Here is a 27081-nt window from a genome sequence, read left to right as displayed (position 1 = left end):
CAGAGAACCAAATCATGAATGAACTTCCTTTCACAATGGCTATGAAGAGAATAAAATACCTAGGAATACAGCTAACAAGGGTTGTGAAGGGCCTCTTCAAGGAGAACTACAAACCACTGCTCAAGGAAATAAGAAAGGAAACAAACAAGTGAAAAACATTCTATCCTCATGGATAGGAAGAATCGATATCGTGAAAATGGCCATACTGCCCAAAGTAATTTATAGATTCAATGTTATTCCCATCAAAATACCATTGACATTCTTCACAGAATTAGAAAAAACTATTTTAAATTTCATACGGAATCAAAGAAAACCCTGTATAGCAAGACAATCCTAAGCAAAAAGAACAAAGCTGGAGGCATCATGCTACCTGACTTCAAACTATACTACAAGGCTAGAGTAACCAAAACAGCATGGTACTGTTATAACTCAGTACAGTATAGCAAGACAATCCTAAGCAAAAAGAACAAAGCTGGAGGCATCATGCTACCTGACTTCAAACTATACTACAAGGCTAGAGTAACCAAAACAGCATGGTACTGGTACCAAAACAGACATATAGACCAATGGAGCAGAACAGAGACCTCGGAAGTAACACTACACATCTACAACAATCTGATCTTCGACAAATCTGACAAAAACAAGCAATGGTGAAAGGATCTCCTATTCAGTAAATGGTGCTGGGAAAACTGGCTAACCATGCAGGAAACTGAAACTGGACCCCTACCTTACACCTTATACAAAAATTAACTCTAGATGAATTAAAGACTTAAACATAAAACCCAAAACCATAAAAACCCTAGAAGAAAACCTAGGCAATACCATTCAGGACATAGGCATGGGCAAAGACTTCATGACAAAAACTCAAAAAGCAATTGCAACAAAAGCCAAAATTGATAAATAAGATCTAATTAAACTAAAGAAATTCTGCACAGCAAAAGAAACTATCATCAGGGTGAACAGGCAACCTACAGATTGGAAGAAAATTTTTGCAATCTACCCATCTGACAAGGGTCTGATATCCAGAATTTACAAGGAACTTATATTTACAAGAAAAAGACAACCCCATCAAAAAGTAGGCAAACGGTATGAACAAACACTTCTCAAAGGAAGCCATTTACATGGCCAACAAACATATGAAAAAAAGCTCAACATCACTGATCACCAGAGAAATGCAAATCAAAACCACAATGAGATACCATTTCACACCAGTGAGAATGGTGATTATTAAAAAGTCAGAAACAATAGATGCTGGTGAGGCTATGGAGAAATAGGAATGCTTTTACACTGTTGGTGGGAATGTAAATTAGTTCAACCCATTGTGGAAGACAATGTGGCAATTCCTCAAGGATCTAGAACCAGAAATACCATTTGACCCAGCAATCCCATTACTGGGTATATAACTAAAGGAATATAAATCATTCTGCTGTAAAGGCACATGCACACATATGTTTATTGCAGAACTATTTACAACAGCAAAGACATGGAACCAACCCAAGTGTCCATCAATGATAGACTGGATAAAGAAAATGTGGTACATATACACCATGGAATACTATGCAGCCATAAAAAGATGTGAGATATTGTCCTTTGCAGGGACATGGATGAAGCTGGAAGCCATCATCTTCAGCAAACTAACGGAGGAACAGAAGACTGAACACTACATGCTCTCACTCATAAGTGGGAGTTGAACATTGAGAACACATGGAGGACACAGAGAGAGGAACAACACATACCAGGGTATGTTAGGGGGTTAGGGGAGGGAACTTAGAGGAGAGGTCAATAGGTGCAGCAAACCACCATGGCACACATTTATCTATGTAACAAACCTGCATGTTCTGCACATGTATCCCTTTTGTTTTCAGAAGAAATAAAGAAAATAAATTTACTAGAGGGATTCAAAGGTGTATTTGAGCCGGCAGAGAAAAGAATCAATGAATGTGAAGATAAGACAACAGAAATTGTTGAGTCTGAGAAACAGAAAGAAAAAAAGACAAAGGAACAGGGAACAGTGCCTAAGAAACCTGTGAGACACCACAAGCAGGTCAACGTACACATGGTGGGAGTCCCAGAAAGAGAAAGGGGTAGAGAGAATATCTGAAAAAAAGGGATGAAAACCTCTCACATTCACTGAAAGACATGAATATAATCAGCCAAGATGCTACAAGAATATCAAATACGAGGAACTTAAAGAGACCCACAATGCGACACATCATCAAACTGGGGAAAGCTAAAGACAAAGAGAAAATCTTGAAAGTAGTAAGAGTGAAGTGATTCATCCTATACAAGGGATCCCTAATAAGATTATCAGCTGAGCACAGAGGCTTGTGCCTGTAATCCCAGCTACTCAGGAAGCTGAGGTGGAAGGATCACTTGACACCAGGAGTTTGAGACCAGCTGAGCAACACAAGACTCTGTCTCAAAAGAAGGTTTTTTTAAATTAGGCAGACATTGTGGCATGCACCTGTAGTCCCAGTTGAGGTGGGAGACTTGCTTGAGCCCAGTAGTTCAAGGCAGCAATGAGCCATGATCAAACCACTATACTCCATCCTGGGTGAAGAACCAAGACCTTGAAGATTATCATCAGAAAGTTTGGAGGCTAGAAGGCAGTGGCTGATATATTCAAAATGAAAAACAAAAACAAGAACCTGTTAATCAAGACTCGTATATCCAGCAAAACTTTCCTTCAAAAGTGAGGAAAAATTAAGACATTCCTAAAAGCTGAGAGAGGCTGGTGCCACTAGATATGCCCTGGAAAAAATGCTGAAGGGAATCCTGCAGAGTGAAATTAAAAGATACTGGACAGTCACTCGAAGTCACATGAAGAAATGAAGATCTCAGTAAAGGTTTTAAAAAAGTGAGTATTATTATAATAAAGGTTCATAACTCCACTTTTGTTTTCTACATGATTTAAGAGAGTAATATATTTTTTCAAAAATTATCAGTCTAAAAGCTAGTACTCTTAAAACTTTGGTTTGCAATGCTACATGTTTTTCTACATAATTTAAGAGAATGAGGCCGGGCGCAATGGCTCACGCGTGTAATCCCAGCACTTTGGGAGGCCGAGGCGGGTGGATCACCTAAGGCCAGTAGTTCAAGACCAGCCTGACCAACATGGAGAAACCCTGTCTCTACTAAAAATACAAAATTAGTCGGGTGTGGTGGCACATGTCTGTAAACCCAGGGAGACTGAAGCAGGAGAATCACTTGAATCTGGGAGGCAGAGGTTGCGGTGAGCCAAGATCACGTCATTGCACTCCAGCCTGGGCAACAAGAGCGAAACTCCGTCACAAAAAAAAAAAAAAAGAGAGAGGGAGAGAATGATACATTAAAACAATTATATTTTAAAAAATCAATAGCCTTCATATCCACAAATAATAAGCAAAGGGCATAATATTAAGGAAAACCACATTTTAAATCACAACTAAGATTAAATACTTAGGAATAAATTTAGCAAAAAATGTGCAAAACCTATATGCAAAAAAAGAATTATTCCTGAAGGATACAAGAAGCTTTACAATAAGGGAAGGCAACCCATATGCAAAATACATGACTATTCCAGTAAGCACAAAACATTGCCCCTTTCGTGGTGGAAGTTGTCCAGTGTAACCAGTCTTCCACAAGGTAATGGGCTGATCCCCCAAGGCATGGTGCCATATCAAAGGCTCTGTGTTGGTCTTTGCTGTTTGCAGATTGTGCACTCAGCAGGGGCTATAGCCAGGTCAGCCTTCGTAAATGGAAGTCCACATTGCTGAGCCCATATATAATCTCCACCCCCTCCACCATGACCACTTTGTTCATGAGCCCATGGGACAATGACAGAAGTGTCTGGAAAGGAGGCTGGTCCACACAGCAGGTCCTTATTAGAATTCTTTCTCCTGGAGTCATCCTTAGTAGCACTCACATAGTATATATTTGATATTTGATTTGGTTTGGTTATTTGTCCCCTTCAAATCTCATGTTGAAATGTGATCCCCAATGTTCGAGGCGGGGCCTGGTGGGAGGTGTTTGGGTCATGGAAGTGGATCCCTCATGAATGGCCTGGTGCCCTTCTCATGGTAATAAGTGAGTTCTTGCTCTGATTCTCACTCTGTGAGTTCATGTGAGAGCTGGTTGTTTAAAGAGCCTGGCACCTTCTTGCCCCTTGCCTCCTCTCTTGTCATGTAACAGCCTGCTCCTGCTTTGCCTTCTGCCATGAACAAAAGCTCCCTGGGCTTCACCAGAAGCCAAGCAGACCAGGCAGCATGTTTCCTGTAAAGACTGCAAAACCATAACCCAGAACTTAAACTTCTTTTCTTTAAAAATTACCCAGTCTCGGGTATCCTTTATAGCAATAAAAATTGGCTAACACAATATTGTTACATTCTGTGCCCATTACGAGTCCATTCACATATTTCTTTCCCAGACTTCTCTGTCACCAGGGAAGTTATCCATTTGGTTCTAAGTCATTGATTATGTCACCAAAGTTTTAGCCACAACCCGTGATCAATATAGACCCATGTCTTCTGCCATGTGTTCTTCCATGTGAAAGGAACAATCAGATGCATTGTTCAAAGTTCTACCCACTGGGAGGATTTCTCTTCACCAGTGCTCCTCAGATCCATCTCAGAGTGGAGCTGCAGCAGTGCACTTCTCCAATGTTGCATGATTCCTGTGTATCATGTAAGCCATGCATAAGCCAAGAATAAGCGTTTTCTTTCTCAGTCAAACGGACACAGGGAACTCACTATGGGGCCATAGATGCAGGTTGGAGGGAGAAGACAACGTAACAGGAGTAGGTGTTGTGAGAATCTGGGCCGCTTCCTCATGCAACTTCTTTGTAACTTCATGACCTGCTTATGCTTGATCTGACATACACCATTTCCGCTTGAGGCTGACATCCTGCTTTGTACCTCCAACTTTATGACTTGGTGGGTCAGACAGTACCCTGTTTGTGATGGGCAGCTCAGATCACTTGGTAACATGGTCAGTGTTTAGTCTCTGCTAAGGTCTAGTAACAATCCAAAAGCTGCTTCCCAAAAGGAGAATAGTTATTCACAGAAGATAGCAGGTCTTTGCTCAAAAATACTAAGGATCTAGCAGGGTATCATGGCTCATGCCTGTAGTCCCAGCTACTCTGGAGGTTGAATGGGAGAAATGCTTCATCTCAGGAGTTTCAGTCCAGCCTGGGAAGCATAACAAAACCCAGTCTCTGGAAAAAAAAATTTTTTTTTCTAAGAATCTGCCCTGTGATTTACCTGCATGGGCCTTCCAAAGGCTCCAAGCAGCTTCCCTATGTAACACTTTAGAACTGTGGGATATGCTCGGTCGTGTGGTTCAAGTGACAGAGCAGGAGGGACAGCAGCCTGTATTTTTTGGAGAACCCTCTTTTGTTCTGGGCCCCATTCAAAACTGGCAGCTTTTCAGGTCACTCAGTAAATGGACCCAAGTGAAACATATGTTGCCTTCAACTCCCAAGTGGCACACTAGGCATTGTGTCTTTTTAGTAATAGGAGGGACCAGATGCAGCAACTTGTTCTTTACGTTAGAAGGGATGCCTTGACAAGTCCTGGACCATTAAATCTCTAGAAATTTCATCAAGATAGCTAGACCCTGAAGTTTTCCACCCTAGTATATGCAGGTGTGTTGCTAACATGTCTAAAGCAGTTGCTACTTCATGCTCACCAGTTTCAATCAGCATAATAGCATCAATGTAATGGACCAGCATCTTCTAGAAGAAAAAGGCAATTAAGATCTCTGAAGACTATTATAAGTTAGGAGTAAGGAGTGGATATACCCCTGAGGTAGAACAATGAAGGTGTGTTTCTGGCTTTGCTAGCTGAAAGTAAGTTGCCTTTGATGGTCTTTGCCAGTAGATAGAGAAAAAAAAAATGTCAATCAATAGCTGCAGAGCAGGCCAGGCGTGGTGGCTCATGCCTGTAATCCCAGCACTTTGGGAGGCCGAGGTGGGCAGATCACGAGGTCAGGAGATCGAGACCATCCTGTCTAACACGGTGAAATCCCGTCTCTACTAAAAATACAAAAAATTAGCCAGGCATGGTGACAGGCACCTGTAGGCTTGTAGTCCCAGATACTCGGGAGGCTGAGGCAGGAGAATGGCGTGAAACCCAGGAGGCGGAGCTTGCAGTGAGCCGAGATCACACCACTGCACTCCAGCCTGGGCGACAGAGCGAGACTCCATCTCAAAAAAAAAAAAAAAAAAGGCTGCAGAGCAGATGCCAGATAATGTGATAATTTGCTTCAGCAACAAAACCACAGCAGCTGCAATTAACAATCACCACCTGATTAAATTTGAAATAAATCTCTGTTATTCTTTAAGATCTATATTCTATGCAGGTCAACTAGGTGAGTTGAATGGGAAATGCGGTAAGAATCACTGTCCTTACATCTTTCAAGTCCTTGATGATGATGACACAAATCTCTGCAACTCCTCTAGGAATAGAGTTTGCTATTTTCATCAGCAGACACAGTTCTGGTGCTTTCCACTTGATCTTTACCAGCATAATAGAACTCACCCCATGAGTCACGGAACCCATGTAGGGGTTCTGCCAGTTGCTGAATGTGTATATAGCAACTATGCAGAGAGCTGGAAAATAACCAGAGGATGGCCTCTGGGTTGCACTGGGCACACTGCAGGATAGACATGAGTCAAAACTCCGTGGATCACCTGACCTCCATAAGCCCCTACCCGACCCAGTGGGCCACAGTAATGTTTTGGATCATTAGGCATTAGTGTCAATTCACAGCCATTGTCCAGTGATCCTGGTTGAGTCTTGTTATTTTCCCTTCCCCAGTGTAAATAGCCACAGATTCCATTGCGGAAGACTGGGGAGGAAGATTAACAGTATACATTCTCAGCAATATAGCAGGGCCATTCTTCAAGGGGATCCAGCCTCCTCTTCATTCAAGGGGTGTGGGGTCTGTAAATTAACTCAAGTCTGAGAATTAATTGAGGGGTCGTAATTCTCTGCTTTGATCCTTCAAGCCAGAACTCTGATCATTAGATCTAGAGCTTGTCTGTTTATACAGATCAAGTAAGACTTCAGTATGTTGACCATCTCTTTCAGTTTTAGGGACGCCACAACCAACCAACAGATGCCAAAAATCTCTGTAACTCAGGTTGCTCTGATGACTGACTTGGCTCCTCTGTCCATTACCCTAACCATGTCCACCTTGTCTTGTGATTAAATGCCACCTCTTGGGCCTTCCCGCCTTAAATCCCATTATCGCCACTGTGTTAGAGTCTCAGTTCAGTGGCAGAAGTTCGCAAGCTAATTTCTGACAGCCACCATGGAAAGCTTCAAGGTTGCCCGATTTTCCTCACTAGTTTATTTCTCACAACCATGATGAGGAGCATGTCCTCTGGGCCCTCCCAGGGAATGTGAACAGGTCAGAAATGATGAATTTACTGCAGCATTCCAATCTCCCTAAGTTTTGGGCGCCTTCCTCCACAGTACGGCAAAGGAATTCCGCCACTTTCACTTTTATTTAGTCTAACATACCTCTGGGTCCATATTTCAGTTGACCCACCAAGCAAACTTTAGAGTCACTCCTGGCCCTGTGAGCTACAATACGAAATTTGCAGTGTGCTTAGTGGACCCCACTGTGGACTCAATGTGTCACCACCACCCCTCTCCTCAAATTCATATGTTGAATCCTAACCCGCAATGTAATGTGTTAGAAGGTGTGGCCTTTGAGAGGTAATTAGGTCATGAAGGTGGAGCCACTGCAATGTCCAGTCCTGCTCATTGCTCATGGTGAAACCCTCTGAGTCCTCTGAGGCCCCGCTGGGATTCAGGCGGCACAGGCCCCACTGCCATCCCCCTCCACTGTCCTTTGGGATGCTAGAGACTCTGCCATAGCCCCTATCTCTCCTCCTCACACTCACCACACTCGTGGGTACACAAAAACACATTTAGGACCCTCCCAGTTTCCTCTCTTTGTCACAGCCCAAATACTCTTCTTCATTTCAAGGGCTGCAGAGTGGTGGTTCTATAGAGTGGTGTTCTATAGAGTGGTGTTATTATAGAGTGTTCTATAGAGTGTTCTATAGAGTGGTGGTATTAAAATATGCCCACAAATTCTTTAATATTCCTCCCATCAAAGAAAGAGACTAATTCTTTTCTCGTTTTATATAAGCCATCCTTAGGGACTCAATTCTAATGAGTGGCAGAGGCAGATGTGACATGGCCTGTGCTCGAGGCTGGGTCATGGAAAAGAGTATGGCTTCCACTCAGCTCCTGGTCTTTCTAGACATGTTGCCCTGGAGCCAGGAGCCACTGTATGAAGAGTGCAGCTACTCTGAAGCCATCGTGCTGGTGAGACCACTTGGAAAGAACCCAGGGAGACAGAGAGGTTGAGGATCCCCAGCTCTCCCAGCCCCCAGCTGCTGAGTCTTCCCAGCCCAGGCTTCAGAAGTGTGAGAGAAAACGCATCTGAGATGACCACGGCTCTAGTCATCATATGAGAGCAACCTCATGTGAGGCTCCAAGCCAGATCCACCCAGCTGAACTGTTCCCAAATTCCCGATCTACAAAAGCACAGATATTCTATAAGGTGATTGTTTTAAGCTAGTATGTTTGCAATGCAAGCATTTGCAGTGCAAGCAACCTTTCTGGAGTCTACTGCTATAGAATTGTTTCGGTTTAGAGAATGCAGAGGGATTAGGAAGCTAAGGTTAGGCAGGTCATGCAAAGTCATAAAGCTAATGGGATTTGAGCATGCTTGCTGGACCATATTACATATTACACTGCCTCTCTATCCCATCTGACCATCAGCCTTGTCCAGAGCCACCATTCTCATGAAAGATATGACCATATATACATTTTGAAAGTAAGCGCATATTTTCTTCTGCAAAATTGAGTTAAAAAAGAAGATAAGCACATACCAATAGGAAATCCCAAGACAGGCTATTGAGGGTATTTGTTAAAACACAGCCTTAGTCAGAGCAAGTTAAATATCTCTCCCTCTCTCTCTCTCTCTATATATATATATATTTAACTTGCTCTGACTCTCTCTCTCTATATATATATCTATATATATAGAGAGAGAGAGAGAGAGTGAGAGAGAGATGGAGCCTTGCTCTGTCGCCCAGGCTGGAGTACAGTGGCACGATCTCGGCTCACTGCAACCTCCACCTCCCGGCTTCAAGCAATTCTCTGCCTCAGCCTCTTGAGTAGCTGGGATTACAGGCACCCGCCACCATTCCCAACTAATTTTTGTATTTTTAGTAGAGATGGGGTTTCACCATCTTGGCCCGGGTGGTCTTGAACTCCTGACCTCATGATCCACCCGCCTCGGCCTCCCAAAGTGCTGGGATTACAGGCGTGAGCCACCGCACCCGGTCTAAATATTTTTTAATATCCATAAATTCCTGGGAGATTTTATATTTGGAGAAAAAGCAATAATTGAGAATTTCAGATATCTTTTTCTTTATAAATAAAATATCTGTATGGTAAGGATTGCTATGATTAAATATCCATGTCTAGAATCATTCTGTTAGGCTAAAAGTTTTTCTAACATTTATGAAGGGTTGACGATTCAGAGTCCTCTCAATGTTTCTGATGAGGTAACGATGATGCTTGTCACAGGTGTTTGGTGTTGAATGGGACCAAATGAGACTGGGGCTAGGAATCAGTGCTTTTAAAGATGGTTTTGTTTGATTGCCACATAATTGACCAAGTGTTGAGTGAGAAGGCACCACTTGGCTCTCATGAGAATAAGAGATAAATATTCATCCAGACTTTACGTTTAGGGGTGGTGACCGTCTCTGCAGTGCACACCTATCTGATGCCAGAAAGGGCAACAAGATTCTTTTATGCTGTGGTGATCAGCATCTCCAGTGAAGGCACCATTCAAAAGATGCAAATGTGCAAATTATGGGAGTTTAAGCAGGAAAAAAAATGAATTTAAACCCCAAGGCCCTACAATTTTGAGGATAACGCCTTTCATTATGGTTATTCTACATTAATCTGCCTCCAGCACTGTGAGTAATAGCGTTTTCCTCTGGGCGTCAGCAAGCCTGGGGTTTCCATGGGGACCTGATTGCTCTGTCTGTATGGAAACTCAGCTCCGTCAGAGGAGAGCAAAGTTTTGGTTTTGACAGGATGAGCAGTAACACCCAAGGAGATGTAGGCTTTTCAAGGAAGCGAAGACTGTGGAGTCCCAGTTGCAGGTTTTCTCCATCACCTTGCATGCTGTTGAATGAGGAGGTGTGTGGCTTCACCCTTTGCGTTGCATTTTGACAGCAAACCAAGCAACTATTTGTCCTCTCTGGGGAGATGGCAGACATGTTCATCTGGTGTATATTCTATGGGGAAACAGACACTTTGTTTCATGAGAGTACAAATTAGTATCATTTCTTTGACAGCAAATTTCCAAACTGTAACAAAATTGAAATGCACATACATTTTGACTCTAGCTATTCTACTTTTAGGAATTTATTTTAGATGTATTCTCACACATGGAAACAATCACACAGGTATGCAAATATTTATTGTAGCCCTAATTGAAATATTAGAAGTCTGAAGCTAATTGTTGGACAGTAGGAGCTGGTTGTATAAAATCAATTCATCCACACTTTGGAATACTATATAACCTTATATTTTTTGAATTGAGGTAGATCTATATGTATGAAATGGAATGATCTCCAAAGTACGTTGTTTATTAAAAAACAACAACACTGTATTGTGTTCCATCATTTATACTTTTAGAACATGAATATTTGCAGTTTTGTGTGTGTGTGTATATGTAAATATGTGTGTATATATACATATATATATATAGAGAGAGAGAGAGAGAGAGAGAGACAGAGAGAGAGAGAAAGGGAGAGAGAGTATCTCTAGCAGGGCACCCCAAAACCCAGGGAAGCCCCGTGGGGTCAGGAGAAGAAGGAAGATTCGCAAGTGGCTTTGTACCAGGGAGAAGCTGAGCTACAATGTGGTTGCAACTGAGTCCAATGTTGATCTCTTCTTGGAGAGATCAGGGCCTGCTCTGACCCTGCAGGGTCATGCTAAACTGAAGCAAGTGGGGCCAGCTTCTGTTGTCACACATCAGCCAGTCATGGGCCATGCGCTTCCCTAAAAAGGGCAATGCTCCTCACTCAGGGACCATTTCCGGTGACAGGTGAGCTCTGAGCCTCTGCAGCCCAGCAGCTGCAGCATGGACACGGAGGATTTGATGGAGAGGAATTGTGGGAATGCCACAGCAGCTACTACCTGTAGTCTGCTTCCCTGTTGTGATTATTTAACTTCGGGGACACATGCCTTGTCTCTCTGATTTATAGGTATCTTATGCTACTTTGCTTTTCTGATGAGTCTAGCAGAGAAACGGACAGGGTTAAAAAGCAAAAGTCAGTACATGAAGGGTGAGAAGCTTGGCACCAGAATGCAGTTTTTGATTCCAGCCCCAGTTCTGTTTGCACTTAGCTGTGTGACCTGAGTCAAAACCGTCAACCTCTCTGACCTTCAGTGCTCTCATTCAAAAAGCAAAGAGGGTGCACTGATTGACTGCCCTGTTCTCACAAGTGTGGCTTTTCTGCAACTCACTGTAATGGCGTTTCATTCTGGAGCAGTATGACGGACATCTATTGTGTTTTCTAAATGATATTGATATACTTTTGCCCAAATAAATTAAAAATCCTAACTCAAGTGAGCCATTTGCCAGAGCAACAGTCAGTTTTTAGAGAATGGGCTGTAAATTTGAGGGTTATCTTAGCCTGTTCAGGTTGCTGTAACAAAATGTTATAGACTGGGTGACTTAAACAACAGACATTTATTTCTTACCATTCTGGGGACTGGGAAGTCCAAGATCAAGGCACTAGCAGGAAAAAACCTCACATCAGAAAAGCAGAATTAATTCAATAACAGCATCAAACATGCAATGTTCAGTATATTTTGATTGTCCCCAAATGTTCTCTAAAACCGTCTTCTTCCTTCCTTCCATCTTTCCTTCCTTCTTTTTGTTTCTTCCTCCTTTCTCCAGAATTCAGTAAAGGTACATAGATTACATTTAACTTTTTTATTTTTTTATCCCCCCTCATTAAATATTGTAATGATTCCAGACCAGATCTACTTTCTGCATTCATCTGACTATCTCCCCATTATTCCATTCAAACATTCAGGCCAAACATTTCCAATGAGACCACTGCACAGGTGGCTTGTACACCTCCCACTGTGTCCTATCAGGAGGCAAACAATGCCAGCTCATTATGGGCAGTGCTAAGACTTGACCACTTGGTTCTAATTGTTACTTCATCTCTCTCTATTATAAAGACACATTTTTCTCCTTTGCAATTAATAAGTAATCTGAGGGCCAGGCCCAGTGGGTCATGTCTGTAATCCCAGCACTTTGGGAGGCCGAGGTGGGCAGATTGCCTGAGATCAGGAGTTCAAGACCAGCCTAGCCAACCTGGTGAAACCTCATTTCTACTAAAAATACAAAATTAGCTGGGCGTGGTGGCACATGCCTGTAATTCTAGCTACTCGGGAGGCTGAGGCAGGAGAATTGCTTGAACCTGGGAGGCAGAGTTTGCAGTGAGCTGAAATCATGCCATTGCACTTCAGCCTGGATGACAAGAGCAAAACTCTGTGTGAAAAAAAAACAAAAAACAAAAACAAAAAAAAACAAAAAACAAAACAAAACAAACAAACAAACAAAAAAACAAAGACAGTAATCTGAGGGCTTTCCGAGGATGCAGGACTTTAAAGGCTAAAACCATCAACGCCCTTGGCAAATTGAGACAGCTGATCACCCTACATGCAACCTCAAAATCACCTATCCCAGGCCCTAAAACTGCAAATATTCTTCCCTGTATTTCCCCTTCTGAGACGCTATCAAGGTGGTGTCCTTTACTGCAGTGGATCTTATAAATATCGCTTTACTTGATCTACAGGTTGCTCAGATGGTCTCTTTGGAGATTATATAGATGCTGCTATGGAGCCATGGATATTTTTAAATTAATATGTTAAAATATGTTACCTTCATTATTCACCTTGTTAATCAAATCAAGTGGGAGCTCCTTCAAACCAGCTGCCATGTCCTTCTGACGTGATCCTACTTACCTGATAGGACCTCCTTTTCCTCTGGCTCAGCAAGATGTTCCATTCTCATCTGGTCTCGACCATTTCTTCAAGAAAGAAGTTCCCTCCTTTTATAAAAATCTGGCTTGAAAACCCCTGGATTAGGGGGAGATGAAAGAATGGGGTAACCAAGTTAGTTCCTAAAGTGTTTTCACCATGTGGAAGTGCAGGGATAAGCTGGGGGCTCACCATGCTAGAGGGAGAACAAGCTTGTAGACGGGGCCTCCAGGCTCCTGGGTCAGACAGCTGTGCTCAAATCCCAACCCCGTGACCTTGAGTAAGTGCCACAACTTCTATGTGCCTCAATCTCCTTATCTGGGAAAACTGTAGTGCAGCTGAAAGCACATGGTCTCCTCTCAAAGAACGTGAGCTGCTCTCATCAGCAAGTACAAAAATGGATGCTGACCAAGCATGCTTTACACATTGGGTACCACACAGATGGTCGAGAAGGAGACGGAGAACAGGAGGCTCAGGAGAGGAAAAGAAGAGACAAGACTTGGCACAGCAGATGTAGGAAAAAGATGAAAATTAGAAGACCAGTTCTTAGTCTTGGTTCTGTCCTGGGCAAATCACTTCATCTTGCTGGGCAACAGTATGTAGAAAATGAATGCATCTCTAGACCCAGAACTGTGCTTCTCAGACTTTGACGTGCATATGACTCAGATGGTGATCTAATTAAAATACAGATTTTGATTTTGTGGGTCTGGATGGGGGCCTGAGGTTCTGCATATCTAATGAGCTCTCTGATGAGGCTGACACTGCTGCTCCATGGACACACTCTGAATGGAATTTAGATCAGAGGTTGGTGAACTTTTTTCTGTACAGTAAATATTTCAGCCTTTGCAGGCCATGCAGTCTTTGTCACAACTACTCCACTCTGCTGTGGTGGCACAAGCGTAGCCACAGATAATATGTAAATGAGGTTGTAAAATAAAACGTCATTTACAAAAACAAGTATGAAGCCAGATTTAGCCCACCGGTTATAGATTATTGACCACTGTTGTAGTCGATATCTAGTATTCCTTCCAGTTTTGCTCTTCCTTAATTCATATTCAACAAGTCCTTAACTGAGCACCTACTCCATATCGCAGCCTGTGTATTATGTGCTTTTCCACACAGGACTCTGCTACCCTCAGAATCACCTGTAAAACTCTATCCCACACTCATTTTACTAACGAGGAGACTTGTTCAAGATCTCAGAGCATGGAAGGGACTCCTGTTGTGATTAGAACCCAGGTTTCCTGATCCCAGGCCTGGTGCTTCCTTGTTCTTTTCAACAAATCAAATAATCAAATGAAGATTGTTCTTTAAACACACACACACTCTCTCTCCCTCTCTCTCTTTCTCTTTCTCTTTCTGGTGGAGTTCTGCCAAAAAAAAAAGAGGACAAGTGATTGTTCACCAGCTTTCTCTGTTGGGCAAGGTTATCCGTTTTAGCCACATGTCCAAGGTAGGATTTTGACAATTCGAGAATTTTAAAGGAATAGAAGGTATAAAACAGATAGGAACTATCCTAGGCCACAGCAGGTCATTTCACAAGCACAAGAAAATGTGACCCCATGATTACCTTCTTCTCTTTGCATCCCAGTTCCCTTCTGAGGTTCGTCAAGTTGAATCTCCAAATGCCACGCGAGTCACAATGTAAAGGAGGCAGCAGCCCCATGACCAAGGGAGGGGAAGAGGCATGAGCACCTGGGAAGGCTGGAGGGATGCAGGTCCCTGACTGTTGCCCCTTGCTCAAATGCCACCTCTTTGTTCCTGCCATGGGAGCTGTGATGACAGGAAGGTGCAGAGAGTGCTGGGCAGAAAGTCAGAGGAAGGCCTGACTTTGGGGTGCACAATACAATCACCCAACCTCTCAGAGGTCGCACACCAGCAGCCCCCAGGTGGAAACTGACTCGCACACGGGTGGATTTGCTTTGGGCTGCATGCAGAGTGTTTTAAATCATTTCAACTAGTTGTCAAATATAATCTTCCTGTCTTGCCTTTTATAACTCACCCAGATGATGGATCCAGCCACAACAAGTGACACTTTGCACAGGACAACCGTGGACCCCAGCGGAGGACTGGCAGCCTCCATGCGTGGTAAGCAATCCCGGTGCCTCGCTCAGGTACAGCTCCCCCCTGTTCCAGGGGGCATCTGAGTTTGCGATCTCCGCTAGACCGGCCTATTTCCTCATCTATAGAGTGGTGAGTGTCCACCCCAACTGCCTCATTAATTCAGTCAGCAAATGAGTGGCCACTGCCTGGCTCAGTCTGTTCCACAGAGGGGCGGGGAGGAATAAGAAGGGGGTTGTGGCAGTCCTCGCCTCATGGGATGGACTGCCCCATGGCGACAGCCTGGTGAACAAGTCAGGCATTCTGGCTGCCACAAGAGGCCCATGCGTGGAGCACAGTGTAGACATAAAGCAAGAGGAGACAGTCTACAGGGAGCAGGGCTGGCCAGAACAGGCTGTGTCTTGAAGAGAGAGAGGTTCTCCTGGTTAAGAAGCTGCAGTGGGGGCAGAGTGGGAAGAGAGGAGGCAGGGAGTTCTCAGCCAAGGGATCACCTGGGTTACAGAGACAGAGGCCAGGATAGCAGCCAAATGTACCAGGGAAAGCACAAACAGTCCTGTGGCTAGTTGCAGGGTGTGAGTAAGACTGTGGGGTAGAGGCAGAGAAGGCAGGAGGCTGACGGGTAGCCCAGCACGGCTGAGGATGGAAGGCCTTGAATGTCCAGCTGAGAAGCGTGACCTAGTCCCAAGGGCCATAGGGAATTCTGGGAGGGTTTCGTACATGAGAGTGCAGGGATGGAGTTCGGGCTGTGGGAAGATCTCTCTGTCACAGTGGAGGGTAGATAGATGAGGAGGAAAGACAGGGCAGGGAAACCAGTTAGGAGGCAACTGGATAAATCTAAGTGAGAAGTCAAGGAAGACAAGATTGTGCCAATGATGGAAATTCAGGGACAGGACTAGGATGAGACAAATGAGGAACCCAGGATGCAAAATTTAAGGAAGTGCTGGCTCTCAGAGACACACAAGTACGGGTTGGGCACCTGAAACCAAGCACCCCCTTAAGTGTTGCTTTCAGGGGTCTCTTGCTTGCCTCATCCCAGGACTGGCCCTGGATTAGCGGTGCAGAAGCACTCCGTAACTGTTGAAGCCCTATTTTCCAAAGATGAGGACCTTCCAGGGTATCCTGCTCAACATGACTGACTTGCTTCTTTCACTCAAGGACTTAGGGACTTGGGTTCAAATTCTGACTCTCAAACTCACGGTCTCTCAGAGTTTTCCTCCTCAGTTGCCCACATATGTAAAATGGACCCAGAGTTTTCCAGTGTTAGGGCTGCTCCAAGTTCAGAGGATGTGGAAGCCCAGGGCCGTGGCCACAGCAGACAGCCCCTGGTGACCTCTGTCTTTGCCAACATCTATTTGTTTTGAAAGACCCCAAGGCCAATGGATCCTCTTTCCTGATCCACTAAGCTATGATTACAGAACCTGTAGCTCTTCTATTCTTTTTCTTCCCCAAGGGTTTGCCTCAGCTGTCTTATTAAATATGGAAAACATCTGTGCTTGGGTTTTTTTTTTTGTTTTTTTTTTTAGCAAAAATCCCCACATCTGGAAAATATTGGTCAAGAGTCTAATTAAGTATGTCAATGACAAATTGTTCTCACAGGAAGTATTTAGGGCTAGTGAATAATTGGGATTTAATGCCCTTGGCCTTTGTCCTTGCCTGCTTGTTTACTTATCCTGGCAGAGGTCGGGGAGGCAAGGCTCCCACCCCCACCCAGCCCCAGTCCCAAGAATCCTTGGCCAGGCTGCCGCAGAAAAGCCAGACCCACGGATGCAAGGAGCTGCCCTCAAGTGAGGAAGCAAGGGTGGAAGCTTGTTTGAAGCTGTGTCTCTTAAAGCTACACAATGCCCCCTTCTTACTAGAATCTCTAGCTCTTCCACTCAGGGCTAACATTTCCTGCCGGGTCTACCTACTGTTTGAAGGAGATTATTTCCTTTCTTTTACTTGGACTTTTTTCTTTCAACCTTCGGAGGGCCCCAGCCCTCAGGGAAAATGGATTCTCTTCCCCTCACCAGCTGCCAGCGGGATATTCTCAACTAAATAATGAAGTTTAATGGGCTTTCACACAAACACAAAGCTCTCTCCCCCCACGCCACGGGAGGACATTTCTCATTAATGAAGGCCTTAAAAAGATGTTCTCATCCCCATGAAGCTTCAGGAATGCTCTGCATCTCCTCATCCTTGACTCCCCTGGCCATCCTGACCCAAGATGGCTCTGACAGGAGAAACCACTGTGGACAGCAATTGAAGACCTCACACCAGCTTCATCAACCAGAAGGCAGATGGCAAACAAGGACAGAACCAGAAAACATTAGAAATGTATGTTGTTAAGTGCGAGTTCTGAGTTGGAGACACTGAAAATTATTCTTTCAGGTGCCTTTGCATTCTCTCTTGTCCTTCTCTTGTCCCTTTTTTCTCCGTGTCTCCACTTCAATAGCAAGTCCCAGCTGCTCTGTCTCAGAAACGGTCTCCAAATCTATCCTCTTCCTCCCATTCCCATGGCCCCCACCCAGTCCAAGCCATCACCCTCTCTTGCATGGACGATGGCCATGGCCTCCTTGTGGCCTCTGGGCTTCCCAATTTGCCCCCTTCAGTCCATTCTCCTCATGTAGCCAAGTGCTGTACAGATATGGGGACCAAATTGTGTTGTATTGTAACCATAATGGGTTTTTGCCCAATGCACAGCAAGTCAATATAATGAGACACAGAGGTTGCATCAGAGAAAGAGTTTAAAAATCATAGAGCAGCCAAACAAGGAGATAGGAGGAAACCTCAAATCTCTCTCCCGAGGGGTTTGGGGGTAGGAATTTTAAGGGGTTTGGAGTGGGCTGAGGTGTGGGGACCTTTGATTAGTTGAAGAGTGCCAGGTGAATTCATGCAACAGGGAGCTAAAGAAACTGCATTCTCACACCGATTGCGTTCCTCTGCAGGGGTCTTTAAATTGGTTGGCATTAGCTCTTCCACTGGAATTCAGAGTCTGAAGAGCATCATAAGCAATTCTTAAAGAAAAAGCCTTATGATTCTAACATCAGAAATCCTATGTACAGGAACAATGGGGGTGCAAATGGTCAGTACCTGGTGCTGTGTGACTTTTGGTTACAAGGAAGTAGGCCAAACGGCAGCCTGATTAACACTTAATTATAAACATATTTCTGACCAGAGTCTGGCATATAATTCTTGTGAGCCCTGTGAGGACAGTTTCAGGGTCCCTGCCTCTGGCAGCTCCCATCGCGATGAGGATGCATCCCAGGCCCCTAGCAAGGTCTGGGGCCTGCCCCACCTGGCCACTGCCCCACAAACATTTGCCACACCTTGGTATCTTCCTCGTGTTTCTTACCATGATGTAAAATCACTTTCATGAGTTATTTGCATGTCGTCTGTAAATTCCATTCGATCATAAACTCTATGAGAGTAGCCTGTTGCTTTGTTAGAATGAAGCAAGCAAGGTGCTTTGAGCACAACATTTAAGGAGGCACTCACTTTCAACCACAGATTCTCTATCACACAGCCCAGAGAGGGAGTACCTCCCAAAATTTTGTGTCTCAGGTGCCCCACTTGCCTCTCAGCCCTATTCCCAGGGCCATCCTCCTAGTGCCGATAAATATTTTGGAGATGAATTAACTCTGATGTTGTCAAGGTCAAGGGTGCAAGATTCACCCAAGTTCCCCAAGTCCTGTCCAATACACCCAGAGTATCCTCCAGTTTCCAACCCCACTGCCATTGGCAGTCTCAGGCCACTGAGAAGTGGCTGCTACACTTCCTGACCCCCCATCCTCCCAGGCCTGACTGCTTCTCAGTCTGCCACATGGCACTTTGCCTGGTTCTCCAGGCTTATCCATCCTCAGCTGGTCCTCCCTATAGTGCCATGTCACCTTTGCATCCCCTCTTCCAGACTTTTGTCAAAGTGACCAAATCTGTCCAAAATGTAGATCTCATCTTGTCATGCTTCTGCATCTCCCATTGCCTGTGCATAGAGTCCAAGCTGCTTGGATCAGCGTTGAAGGCTCTGCGGGATCTGAGTCCGGTTCATTTGTTTGACTTCATCTCTCTTCCCATCTTGCCCTAGCTCCACGCTTCAACCTCTCCACCCTTCTTCCAGCTCTGGGTCTCTGCATGACTGCCACCTTGCCTGGGATTCCCTCCCCTGGGGAATACCTAGCTATTCTTGAGGACCTTGCTGTGAAGTCTTCCTAGTTAATATAAGTTTCCTTGCTCTGGCCTCCCTCATTTTTTTAGTCCATTTGGGCTGTGATACCAAAATACCATAAACTTGGTACTTTCAAACAACAGAAATTTATTTCTCCCAGTCCTAGTGGCTGGGAATTCCAAAATCAAAGTGCAGGCAGATTCAGTGTCTGGTGAAGGCCTGCTTTCTGCTTCATAGTGTCTTGTCACTGTTTCCTCACATGGTGGAAGAAACTGAAGCTCTCTGGGGCCTCTTTGATAAGGATTGTAATCCCAGTCATGAGGGCCCCTCCCTCATGACCTGATCACCTCCCAAAGGCCCCACCTCCTATCCCATCACATTGGGGGTTAGGTTTCAACATATAGATTTTGAGGGACACAGACATTCAGTCCCTAGCACTTGTAATGAACAATTCTTTAGAGTCTTGGGTTTGAAGTATAGTCTTGGGGCATTTTATGCAAATACTTTTAGCTAACAATACGCTCCTAACCAAGTGGTTTGCAAAGCACTATGCCAATGTTTGCTTCCTTCAGTAACTTACTATTCCCTCCTTGCTGAGACTGAGAGAGAGAGAGAGAGAAAGTAATTTACAAGCATTGATATAAAAAAGGTACACATTAGAACCCAAAGCCACTGCTGTTTTGCTCTTACAAGGAGTATCCCCTCTTCTTCCTGCAGAGAAGCTTCCAAAAGTGTGGGGGGAGCAAGTGGCACACGATGACAGTGGACAGAGGTAGTCTTTTTAGGGACACTGACTTGGTTCAGGAGGGAAATTTTGACATTTGCCCTTCTCCTGGTCATGATGATGCCATCAGGGTTAGAAGCCAGTTTGGCCCCATGCCTTGCCTCCATTTTTAACACAGAGCAGGCCTCAAGCTCAGCACTTGTTTTGGTTAACAGTGTCCGCCTTGAATTTAATCATCTTGCTTTGTTTTTATACTGTTGTTTTTCCCTGCTACTTTTAATTTGTGGCCGGTGAGACAGCTTTCTATTTAGAGTAGTAAATAAATATTTTAAAATACATTTTTTCTGAGATGGAGTTTCACTCTCGTTGCCTAGGGTGGAGTGCAGTGGTGTGATCTTGCCTCACTGCAACCTCTGCTTCCCGGGTTCAAGTGATACTCCTGCCTCAGTCTCCCGAGTACCTGGGATTACAGGTGCCCGCCACTACACCTAGCTAATTTTGGTATTTTTAGTAGAGATGGGGTTTAGCCATGTTGGCCAGGCTGGTCTTGAACTCTTGGCCTCAGGTGATCCACCCATCTTGGCCTCCCAAAGTGCTGGGATTACAGGCATGAGCCACTGGGCCTGGCCCTTAAAATACATTTTTAAAGAAAAAAAACAAAAAACAAAAAACATGAGCCAATTTAAAGAAATATTTTAAGTACATAATGGTCCAGATGGTTCCCAGACATGGTAAGAACTGAGAAGTGATATGATGGAGATGGCTAGCTGACCAACAATTTGTTCTCTCTTCTTCTAATATAGAATTGTTGCTGGGAGGCGACTTCCCAGGCAGGGACTACATTTCCCCACCTCTTTGCAGACAGAAGGAGCTATGAGCATAGAATAAGGACACAGGTGACATACATCGCTTCCTAACCTGGCCCATTCTTTTAGTTCCTTCAAGCTGCTGTAACAAAATACTAGAGACTAGGTAATTTATAAATGCAGAAATGTATTGTCACAGTTCTGGAGGCTGGGCAGCCCAAGATCAAGGCACTGGCAGATTTAGTGTCTGGCGAGGGCTTCATAGCTGGCACCTTGTTGCTGCATCCTCACATGGCGGAAGTGGCAAGGTTGCTTGGCTTATATAGGCACTAATCCCATTCATGAGGGTGGAGCCCCCATGGCTTAACTGCTTCCCAAAGACACCAACTCTGAATACTGTCCCATTGGGTATTGGGTTCCAACATACGAATTATGGGGGACACCAACATTTGGTCCATGGGACTCATGAATACCCCCATTTGACCCCCAGCATCTCATCAAATGGCTACACCCAGAGCAGCCCTGGGGACCCTTTGGAAAATAGCAGCACATTTGTTTGCCTGAGTCTGAGTGAGCATGTGACCAGATACCCTCCCTTTCTACCCCAACAACAACTAAGTTTTATGTGATTGAAGAATAAACTTTGATTGTGCCAAGACACAGAGATTTCAGGGTTCTTCTGCAGAGAAGCTAAAATGATTAAATGACTAATGCTTGAAAAATAGAGTTTTAGAGCAAGATTCAAGAAATTAATGACAGTTTGATTTTTCAAAGAGCTGCCTCTTGTTAAGAGTGATACTGGCAAAACCAAACCAAATCCTGCCTGTTTCCTTTCCAAAGAAACCATGAGTTTGAGAATTTCAAATTATCAAAAAGCAATCTAGACAAGGGATTTTTTAAGCTTGTCTTCCTTTCTTCCTTGGTTTCTTCCTCTTCTCTTCTTTCTTTTCCTCTTCCTTTCTTCCCTCATGTCTTTTATCTCCTTTCCTTTTTTTTTTTTGCAATGAAATAATGTATTTGGATGAAAGCATACATGCGTCCCCAATATTCAGAGCCCACCAGTGAGAAAGGCAGATGGGCTATTTGGCCCAAGTTGAGATCTCAAATTTAGACTTTTGCAATTACCACATGAGGAGTTTACACATAGAGCCTCAGTATGTATGTGTATTAAAAATTTCAATTTGTTAAATGTAAACTATGAAAATATACTAAAACTCTTGTGTAATGTTCCACATTTAGAATGCATAGGAACACACTGGAACCCATAGGAACATGGTGCAAGGAAGCTATCAGAAAGATACGTGTGAATTTTGTTCTGATTCACTTCAATTCATTTCCACAAGCAGATTTGGATGCTGTTTCTGCTCTGTCAAATCTTACAGATGGCCTCATAGAATGCTAAATTCCTGCGAGAAAATTTGCCGGCAAACATTCTTCCTTCCTCTAAGGGGCTTTCGCCCATCCTACACCACTCTTCCCGCAACATTTTGGTGCTAGTGGTGCTCTCTAGTGGCCAATCGGCCACACCAATCTCTGATTACTCAAAATTGGCTGGAGTTCAGAAGTCTTTCCTTCCTTCCTATTTTGCAGCTGGCTCCTGGCACGTCTCATAAAATGATGACACTGTCTCACTGCCTTTACAGTTAATGATTTCTCAACCAGACCCTGTGGGGATGTCCTCTTTGGATGGTGCCAGTGATTTTCACCAAGTTGTCATTCCCCAAATGTTGCTCCACACTTCTGTCAGATGGTTATGGTGCTAAAGACCCCACCCCCAGCATTCTCCAGTGGCGTGAGGCCCCTCTGTTAACCTTATTTAAGGGCCACCATATGCCAGGGATTTGTCAGCTCTTTATATAGGTGGTTGACTCATCCCCAAGAAAACAGAGGGGCAAGGAGGTTAAACAACCCTCTCAAGGTTGCACAATGAGAAAAATGATGGCAAAATTACTCAACCCCAGCTGCCTTCCTAGATTGTTCTTCCCAAGCATTCCAGGATGATTGTTAAGGGAAAGGGAAGGGAAACAACATATGCTGAGTCTAGACAGGCACAGCACTGGTATAGACAATTCCACATACAGTACTTGTTCCATTAATTCCTCACAACCACCCACTTATGTAGCTATCATCCATCCTCCCCTTTATCCATCCATCCATTCACTTTTTCAATACATATCTGTTTTACATTTGCAAAATTCCAAGGATTGTGTTAGGCACTAGGTATGCTGTATCAGTTCTTTTTCACGCTGCTTTGAAGAAATACCTGAGACTGGGTAATTTATAAAAAAGAGAGGTTTAATTGACTCACAGTTCCACATGGCTGAGAAGGCCTCAGGAAACTTATAATCATGGTTGGAGGCACCTCTTCACAAGGCAGAAGGAGAGAGAATGAGTGCCAAGCAAAGGGGAAAACCTCTTATAAAACCATCAGATCTTGTGAGAAGTAATTCACTATCATGAGAAAGGCATGGTGGAAACCAGCCCCCATGATTCAATTACCTCCACCTGGTCCTGCCCTTGACACATGGGGATTATTACAATTCAAGGTGAGATTTGGGTGGGGACACAGAGCCAAACCATATGATTCTACCCCTGGCCTCTCCCAAATCTCATGTCCTCACATTTCAAAACACAATCGTGCCCTTCCAATAGTCCCCCAAAGTCTTAACTCACTCCAACATTAACCCAAAAGTCCAAGTTTAAAGTTTCACCTGAGACAAGGCAAATCCCTTCTGCCTATGAGCCTATAAAATAAAAAACAAGTTAGTTACTTCCTAGATACAATGGAAGTACAGGCATTGGGTAAATACACCATTCCAAATGGTAGAAATTGGCCAAAAGAAAAGAAGTACAGACCCCATGCAAGTCTGAAATCCAGCAGGACCATCACTAAACCTTCAAGTTCCCAAATGATCTCCTTTGACTCCATATCTCACATCCAGGTCACACTGATGCAAAAGGTAGGTTCCCGTGGCCTTTGGCAGCTCCGCCTCTGTGGCTTTGCAGGGTACAGACCCCTCCCGGCTGTTTTCATGGTCCAGCATTGAGTGTCTGTGGTTTTTGCAGGCGCATGGTGCAAGCTTTCAGTGGATCTGCCATTCTGGAGTCTGGAGGACTGTGGCCCTCTTCTCACAGCTCCACTAGGCAGTGCCCCAGTGGAGACTGCATGGGGGCTCTGACCTCACATTTCCCTTCTGCATTGCCCTAGCCCAGGTTCTCCATGAGAGCTCAACCCCTGCAGCAAGCTTTTGCCTGGACATCCAGGTGTTTCCATACATCCTCTGAAATCTAGGAAAAGGTTCCCAAACCTTAATTTTTGACTTCTGTGCACCCACAGGCCCAACATCGTGTGTAAGCTGCCAAGACCTGTGGCTTGTCCCCTCTGAAGCAACAGCCTGAGCTCTATGTTTGGCCTTTTTAGCCATGGTTGGGATGCAGGGCACCAAGTCCTGAGACCATAAAGAAGCAAGGCCGTGGGCCCTGCCCACAAAACTGTTTTTTCCTCCTAGGCCTCCAGGCTTGTGATGAGACGGGCTGCCATGAAGACTTCTGACATGACATTTTCCCCATTGTATTGGCAATTAATATTTGGCTCCTTTTACTTATGCAAATTTCTGTAGCCAGCTTGACTTTCTCCTCAGAAAATGAGTTTTCTCCCACATCTTCCTGTCTTCTTCTGAGCCCTCCAAACTGTTCCAACCTCTGCCTGTTACCCAGTTCCAAAGTCATTCCCACATTTTTGGGTATCTTTATAATAGTACCCTACTCTTTGCGGTACCAATTTACTATATTAGTTCATTCTTATACTGCTTTGAAGAAATACCCAAGACTGGGTAATTTATAAAGAAAAGAGGTTTAGGCTGGGCATGGTGGCTCACACCTGTAATCCCAGCACTTTGGGAGGCCAAGATGGGTGGATCACCTGAGACCAGGGGTTCGAGACCAGCCTGGCCAACATGGCAAAACCTCATCTCTACTAAAAATACCAAAAAAAAAAAAAAAAAGAAAATTAGCCAGGTGTGGTGGCGGGCACCGGTAATCCCGGCTACTCAGGAGGCTGAGGAAGGAGAATCACTTGAACACGGGAGGAGGAGGTTGCAGTGAGCTGAGATCGTGCATTGCAGCCTGGAAAACAAGAGCAAAACTCCATCTCAAATAAAAGAAAAGAGGTTTAATTGACTCACAGTTCTTCATGGCTGGGGAGGCCGCGTGAAACTTACAGTCATGGTGGAAGGCATCTCTTCACAGGGCAGAAGAAGAGAGAATGAGCACTGAGTGAAGAGGGAAGCTCCTTAGAAAACCATCAGATCTAATGAGAACTAACTCACTATTACAAGAACAACATGGTGGAAACCACCCCCATGATTAAATTACCTCCACCTTGTCCTGCCCTTGATACATGGGGATTATTGTAATTCAAAGTGATATTTGGGTGGGGACACAGAGCCAAACAGTATCATATGCCGTGAGAAACAAGCTTTGGTAAAAACCTAGTTTCTGGTCTCAAGGCTGTAATAGTACCAGGCAAGAGACAGACAAACTGTAAACTCACATAGATGTGAGGTGCTGCCTTGGGATGAGACCCTGATCACTGCACAATAGAAGTAGGGCTTCTAAGTCAGAACTGGTGAGGCAGGGAGGAGGGAACAAGGTAAGTAATACCCTAAGGCAGTCGGTAAGCTGACATTACTTAGAAGTAGTACTTCTTGAGTATATTTGCCAGGCAGGATACCATGCGGATTGGGCTATTTAATCCTCACAACCCTCCTATTGTGGGTGCTATTGTGGATATAACCTCCCCTACTATAAGAGGGTACAGTTATGATCTCTCATTTCATAAGCTAGAAGCTTCAAGATTGTTGGGGTTAAATAACCTTCCCAGGGACATATGGCTTTTTTTGTGGCGAAGCCAACATTTGAATTAAATTCTCACTTGCTGCAGAGCCAGGGTTTTAACCTCTGGGCTATGGACAGAGCCAAGAAGGGTGGTAGAGGGAGGTGGTCAGGGGAACCTTGAGTTTTGTAAGAAATTTAACCTTAATATGAATATCTTTGCAAAGTCATTGAAGGATTTGGAATAAGGGAATGCTATCAGACTTGATTTTATGAAGATGCATTGGAGAGGCTATCTGAAAGAATCATCCATGTTGTTTCCAGTCCAACTATCAGTCAAAAGAACAGCAGAAGGGGCCACACCATCAGGTGCTGAGTTGGAGAAACTAATGAGACGCTCAAGTGGGTAGATCAGGCAAGTCACTAGATGTGTGGTCCAGAATGCAGAAAAGAGATGAGGTTGGTCATATAGACTTGGGAGTTGTCAGAACATAAATACAAGCTAAGATTGTGGGTAAGATGACTCCAAGAAAACCAAGATGAGAGCTGGGCAGGACAGAGCAGATCAACAAGGGAGCAGGCACTTACAGAGGACACCAAGGAACAGCCAGCCAAAATGTAAGGTACTGTAGAACCAAGAAAACAGAGTTTCCACAAGGAGGAACTGAGGAGCAAATGACTCGGAGTGTCAGGACACTTGGGGACAGATGTGTCCATGCTATTCTCTAACTCCAAGTCTAAGCCTAAGAGGAAATCAGGATTCAGGGAGGTTGTATTTGGTTTCCAGCAACTCGCCCACCACGAATTTCAAAATCTCTCTTCATCTGGAACACAGAAAATGATTTGCAGTCCTCAGATGGTTACAAGGGCACCGGTTTTTGCCAAGTCAAATTATGTGAAAGAAATGGGCCGTGAAATGCCTGCTAATTGCTACAAGATTTAACAGGGAGAGAAGGGCCTGAAAACAGGAGGCGGGGAAGTGCGTTGTCAGTCTTTCATGTGGGGAGCTGGGGAGCTGGGGATAACAAGACATAATGAGCCTTCTTCTCTGAGCTCCAAATTACTAGGATCATTTTATCCTGTTGAAAGAAGGATGAAGCTTTTTAAAATGGGCAATTATGACATATTTTTTTCATTGTTGTTGAGAAAGCTAAACCCCAAAGATCGCAGCTATTTTTGAGGGGTTTTCAAAAGGCACTCATGCCATTGTTGAGCTCATCATCTCCCCAGGCTCCAGGGAGAGGTTTATTTGCCATGATAATCCTGCTTGATCCCCTCTCTCCATACCTGACAGGTCTTTGCAGTGTTTCTTCTCACACATTCTAGTAATGCCCTGGAATCAGACCATGGGGCCCTTGAACCAACTGAAGGAAACTGTTACCAAATAACCAGCAATGCCTCTGCTGAGCCTTGAAAGGTTACTGAAAGTGTCTGTAATCT

At 44.3% G+C, this 27081-nt stretch overlaps 1 long non-coding RNA gene across 2 annotated transcripts in view; it reads left to right on the top strand.

Moving 5' to 3' along the window:
• LOC103785313 (uncharacterized) overlaps nucleotides 1-27081 on the top strand; it is a 487514-nt gene that overhangs the window by 370338 nt on the left and 90095 nt on the right. For both annotated transcript variants that reach the window (XR_008625483.1, XR_010112248.1), the window contains exon 4: nucleotides 15083-15164. This is a non-coding gene — a long non-coding RNA (uncharacterized LOC103785313). The remainder of the gene's footprint in view (nucleotides 1-15082; nucleotides 15165-27081) is intronic.

Source organism: Pan paniscus, chromosome 4, assembly GCF_029289425.2.
Source record: "Pan paniscus chromosome 4, NHGRI_mPanPan1-v2.0_pri, whole genome shotgun sequence".
NCBI classification, from domain to species: domain Eukaryota; kingdom Metazoa; phylum Chordata; class Mammalia; order Primates; family Hominidae; genus Pan; species Pan paniscus.
The sequence above is the reverse complement of the archived record's forward strand: the minus strand, read 5'-3'. Positions and strand labels throughout refer to the sequence as shown.